Raw genomic sequence first — 6777 nt, 5'->3', positions numbered from 1 at the left:
AATATTATTTAATAACTTTAAATAGTAATAAATTTTCAATTAGTGTGTTAGCCGAGCTACCAATAAACTACCAAGCTGACCACACTTGTCGGGTGACCCAAGTCTAACCCAACTCAAAACGTTTATCAAATATAAACCCGAGTTTATATTTATAAAATAAATCCATAAAATAATAGCCATTTTAAAAGCGGAACTCAATAACTTCAATTCTAAGTAACCCAAGTTACAAATCAAAAACTTAATCATTTTAAATTAATAAAAGTTTAGGGACTAAATCGTACTTTTGCCAATTAAACCAAATTTAAATTAATTGCTTTTGTTTATAAATAAAACCAACTATAAAGTTATCAACCAAAAATCCACTTAATTAAGTTATAAAATAAGTTCAGGGGCTAAATTGTAATTTAACCAAATTTTGACAAAACGATAATCGAAGGCAAATATAATTACCCGAGTAATTATATTAACTTAATTTATAATTAAATATCGCTAACAACATATTAATTGTAAATCGAAACGAATTCTAATTCATTAAGTAAAGTTAAACTTAAGGGATTAATTTGTTTTGATAAAAAAAAATAACATGATTGAAATGGCACAAAAGCCATCCCTAACCATTTGAATTAGAAATCATCCCCGCCTAAGCTTATGAACACAGCAACTCCATTTTCTTTTATTCACCGATTTATAACTTATATTACAATTCATACTTAGCTAATTAAACAACTCAGAGGCATGATCTAAAGCCAACAACAACCCTTTAATCAACACTAAACAAAGTCGTAAACCCCATCTCAGTAACATGAAAAACAGATTTGGGATTTATGAAAAAAGAACGATCGGAATTTGATGGAACAACTTAACCCGCAAGCCAAAACTATTTAACACTAAACATACCAAGGTTTATCAATCATGAATGAAGCAAAAACAAAGCCAACAGAATAAGAAGGCATACGGCAGAAACAAAAAAACTAAAACAGAAATTATAAAGCTTTAAAACGTAAACCGTACGGCGATTGAAACGAGATCAACGGCGTACCGTTCAGCAAAATTGAGGTAGGGAAACGTAGATACGTGAGTCTAGATCGTCTGGAATCAAACGGTTCTGATTTCGATCTAGAAACGAGAGAGAACGATCAAAAACACAGAGATGTCGATTAAGGCAAAAATCTGGAAATTGATGAACAAAGGAGCTTACCCGAGCAGCAACTTTGGAGGATGATTACAGCTACGTTTCTCAGCGAAAGAACGAAAGAAAAGTGGCTAGGGCTACCTTGCAGCGTGATCTAGGTTTTATATGAAGAAACCGATTTGAAATAACGTAGGGAAGTGAGCCGTAAACGAGTTCGAAGACGGCTGGGCGAAGGGGTCCAAGAACTGTTATGATTCACGAACGGGAATGGCCATAAATGGCCTGATCCCGTTCGAGAAAGGGCCTGGTCTCGAACGAGACCAGGCCTGCAATTGGATTCTCGTTCGAGAATCCTTGGATTCTCGAACGAGAATCACAAATAATTTCTCAGGTCTCGGTTGAGACCTGAGTTAACTAGAAGTGGTTCAACCACAACGGTTGAACCACAAACCAAGAAGAATTATTTTTTTTTTTTTTAAAACCGAACCAAGATGAATCGAACCACGAAAATCTACGAAACTTCAAATACCCCTCAAAACACATCCGGAACCACGTCGGAAAATAACGAAATAAATTCAAAATTTTACGGGATATTACATTGGGACATCTACTGGACTCGATATACTCGATGATGTTGTTACACAAAAAAATTTAGATTTTTGTTGTTGGAGCTTTTGTTTCTAATGAGGTATATTATCTAATTTGTTATTTTTTTCAATTTTTTTTCTATTATTTATCATTTATTCAATTTGACAGGTTCCAGTTCGACCACTATCTATAATTGATTCCCCAACTTGGAATATATTTGCTGAGGTTTTTGATCAAACGTTTGAAAACGCTATGTCTTATTATGCTGAAAGGCAGTCACAGGTTGAAACTGAACATTACTGTTTTTTCCAAGTATTAGTATGGTATACATTTAGTACATATTGAGTTCGTATCAGGTTACTAAAACTCTTTTTAATGCTTTTGTAGCCTTATACAAATTTTAATTTTGGTTTGAAGAAGGACATGTTAAGAGCATCAAATTAGCATCATAATATATGTTTCTTTAGTTTTTGTTTTATTATTTATACTTATGTAATTTTGTGTGTGTATGTTTTTAGTAAGAAAATTTACGATGAAACGCATATTTCATTGAGTCCTCGACTTTGTCTTGGTGTTGCTGAAATTGAAAAGAACTCTTGGTTTTATAATCTTGGGTTAATTACATACAAAATCACCACCTTTACACGAAATTGCAAAAATAACACGACCTTTAAAACGTGTCAATTCAGGCACCACCTTCCATTTCTTTTCAAAAATAACATGGGCATATTTTTAGTGGCGTTTTTGTTGACGTGGCATGACACGTGGCACTCCTATCAGTTGTCCAAGTCAGCAAAATTTTATCAAAAAATGTGCCCATGTTGTTTTTGAAAAGAAATGAAAGGTGATGCCCTGAATTGACACGTTTTAAAGGTCGTGTTATTTTTGAGAATTCGTGTAAAGGTGATGATTTTATATGTAATTAACCCTATAATCTTTATATGCCTGGTCAGCCAATTGACAGTAGTGTATGTGTTTTAGATTTGTTCGCTTTTGTTTTTCTGTTTTTTAAATTATTAATTATATATATGCCAGTTATTATAACCACATATGAACCTTATGTCAACTTAATTTTTTTTTCTTTTCAGCATGTTGATATACTGTTTTACTACCTAAGGAAAAAGGTGAAATTAGGACATGGTGTGAGCACTAGAATCACAATGTAATATCCCGTATTTTTCCATCATGGTTTCGTTGTGTTTCCGACTTAGTTTTGGATTATTATGGTAGACTTAGCAAGTGTAAAACTTTTATTGGGGTTGGAGTTGTACCTTGTATGTGCCGCATGTGTCGTGTGAGTTTTCGATGGCGATTTTATTTGTATCCGGATTATAATCGATGTTGTGTTCGTGTGCCTGCTGAATCTGACATGTTTTGATAAAACATCCATATCTCCCAATTGAACCGTTGGATCGGGCTCATTTCTGGATATGTTGTGCACGACAAAAAGTGACCGTTGGATCAAAATATGAGACCCATTGGATTAGTGTGCGAACGCATACACAGTGTGCACGAACGCACACCCATGAAAATGGGCAGTGTGTGAACGCACACTCAAGTGTCTGTTCTTTGAAATTCTGAAATCCTATTTTATTTAAACCCTAGCCGACTTCAAAATCTCTCAAAACACATTTAACCTTCATTTCTTATTCCTTTCGTTTGAGAGTCGGTAAGTAATCGTTTCATTCGTTATTTCGTTCGATATCGCATCCACCGTTTATTAACTATTGTTCTTGTGTTCTAGCATTAATCTGAATTGGGTCTTCTTATTTCATTTATTCTATTCGTTCTCAACCATTCCAACGTAAAGGAATCGATCACGGTACGTTACGATCCATTCGATGTTCGTCGTCTCTTTTTAATGATTTTTTGTATGTGTTATACTGATGTCGTTCTTGTTCTTCATGTTTCTGCTATCTTAGGTCATGATTGATTGCCCTAGATTATGCTTCTAGGCTAATTAGCTTTTAAGTTGTTTAATGATTGGATCTTAAGATCCATGTAATTCAAAAATTGTTTGTTTTGTTATTGTAACTTTATTGTGTTGGTTTTGAATTGTGTTAGAGGGAATTGATTTTGTCTGAATTGAAGAGGATGGCTAAATGGCAAATGTGATCACTAATTTGTTTTGTTTAAATCAATTGAATCCCTCAAGTTAAACTTTACCTATTATTATTGTATGATAACAACTTTCGATTTCGTTTTGATTTATAAATTAGTAAATTATAAACGATAATTATTTTTTACAATCTAAGTTTATAATTACTCGAGTAATAATATTTTATTTCGAATATCAATTTGGCTAAATTACAGTTTAGCCCTTGAACGTTTTTAAACTTAATTTGGTTAAGTTTTAGTTGTAACTTGGGTTACTTGAATTTGAAGATATTGAATTCTATTTTAAAATAGATAATTATTTTATCAAGTATTTTAATTTATAAACTCGGGTTTATAATTTAATCATCTTTTGGATCGGGTTAGACTTTGGTCGCCCAACAAGTGGGAAAAAGCTTGGTAGTTTTAAATAACTCAGCTGACTCATTGATATGGATTTTAACTTGGGTTAAATTAAATTGCTTAATAAACTACTCGAGTTGTAATTTAATATATAACTTGTATGGTTTTATTTCTATAACTTGGGTTATAGTTTTAATACGTTTTAATCTTAAGTGTTCGATTATATGTTGGCTTGCTGTTGTATGTGCTAGTCCTATGTGGTGTCTGGTACTCTTTAGAGTTAGGGTTCGTTTTAATAATTATGTGTATTTGTTTAGACTCGTCGATTGTTCGTGCTTTTGAGGCGAACCGAGTTTAGGCTAGCAAGCTGTGAGTTTATATCGCTATTTACCGCTTTATTAAGTAAATTGTATTATTGCATATATATATTGTAGATACAGCTTTCAAACTGTTTTCGGCATTATGGATCTGAATTGGAACGGGCTACTCGATGGGCATCATCGAGACTGCGTGCGCACCGGTATATGATCATATGGTATTGAGGTAGGTTTGAGATACGTCTCGTCTTAGTGAAGGCGCCGGTGGAAGATACGTCTCCTGGGACTCACGTGTTTATTTGAGTGACTGTCGGGGATCGGTTATGGAGATACGTCTCACCGACACGACAACTGGATTTAGATTATTTGTGGTTTAGGGTTTCAATGCTTATCCATAATGATAAATTGCTTTACAAATGTTTTAAAAGTGTTGTAAAGGTTTTCACTTAATAAATGTAAATAGTTGTATGAACTCATTTTAGTATATCTGACCCCGTTGTTTTTCCCAATTTTCCCTAGGGTTATGATTTAAGCAAGTCGGCTGGTCTCCGATTCTTTATTCCCTCGGAGGTTTACTTTATTTTATTAAAACTATTAAATTGATTTTATTCTTAGACCGCAGTAGTAATTAGAAGTCTTACTTGGCTATTACTTGCTATCAAATTTAATTCAATTGCTTTATATATTGTTTTCGCATTCTTTTATTAACTTGGGTTAATAAGTATTGATGCCATGTTGGAGACTAAGAATTGTCCGATTACTATTTATATAATGTTGAATATTAAGAACTGATGGAACTAGGTTGGAGTCTCGGTTTCCCCCGAGCATTGGTTTTCTTGCAGGTTTATGTATTTGTTGGTTATCCGCAAGGCTAGCTACGGGTTTTGGTACAACCATACCCATACCCTAGCGCCGGTCGCGATCCATGAAAATGGGTCATGACACATAACCACATATAATCGGTTCGATCAACTAATTCAAGAGGTTTATAATAAATATCTGAAAAAGAGAGACAAGAATGTTGTATCTTCGAAGAGCTTAGTTGCCAAACACATTAACGGTGGTTCCGTGCTATGTAATACAAAATGGTCTGAAGTCGATGATGTCCTGTTTCCAATCAATTGTGGTAAACAGTGGCACTGGATTCTTGCTCGTCTGAATTTCAAGCATCGTTGTAATTATGTCTATAATTCGTTGAGATCAGCTCGACATGAGAGCGCGCTTCTTTTTTATGTTGAGTGCTACAGCGAGCTATTTCCCTTGTTTTTTTGAAGCAATTGATCTGTTTTCCTCTCGTGATGAGATAGACATTAACAGCGATTCGCATGCGTGATTACATCAGCCAATCTGATTCGAATCGAGCATGTGCCAGATCTTCCCGTTCAAACAGATTTGTAAGTTTATTTAACTGTAATTTTTTTAATTGTTTATACCTTAATAATATCTGAATATGAACTGTTTAGTAACTGAACTAATTATTTGGTTTTTCCTATTTTTTGGTTTTTTATAGTGATTGTGGAGTTCATATGTTTTGTGTTGCCGAGGCTTTTGTGGCCGGCAGAGTTTTGGGTGGTGATTTTAATATTAAAGAATAACGGACTCGGCTTGCTTGCTCGTTTTTCATATATGCAATGTGGAAAGACGAATTCTCTGCCATGAGTGAAGACGAATCTCCTTCAAAAATTAATAGGATTGATAACTGTTTTTTAAATTGGCTTAAATGCGCCAAAAATCACCAACTTTCGCGTGTTTTAAGTATTTAACATAATCTTTTAATTTTGGCGAAAAAGTATATGAACTTTCAAAAAAATTCAATTAAGATCACGTGTGTTTTTCATTCGAAAAATAGTTCAATTTTACATCCAAACGGCGCCTTTTTAATCTAAAACGGCGTCGTTGTATATCCAAAATGATGCAGGTGTCTTTAATTGCCAAAAATTGAAAGTTAATGTACTTTTTCGCCAAAATTAATAGTTTGTGTTAAATACTAAAAACACGCTAAAGTTCGTGACTTTTGGTGCATTTAAACCTTTTAAATTTCAGTTCTTTATTTGGATTTTTGGAATTTTATTTGGTTGAATGTTCCGTATTTTCATATGACAAAATTGTTTATATTGTTTCTATTGTCTTACAAATTCGATGGTTATTCTATTTTTTAAGCTTTTATTTTAATTGACCTTTATGGTTGTCTTATTTTTTATTATAGATATGAACAACTCTTATAATTAAAATTTATATGTCTATAAAACCAAAAATTAACCTTATTTGAACCAGATGTGAACC

Source organism: Mercurialis annua, linkage group LG7 (genome assembly GCF_937616625.2).
Source record: "Mercurialis annua linkage group LG7, ddMerAnnu1.2, whole genome shotgun sequence".
Lineage (NCBI taxonomy): Eukaryota > Viridiplantae > Streptophyta > Magnoliopsida > Malpighiales > Euphorbiaceae > Mercurialis > Mercurialis annua.
This window is presented reverse-complemented; position numbering follows the sequence as displayed.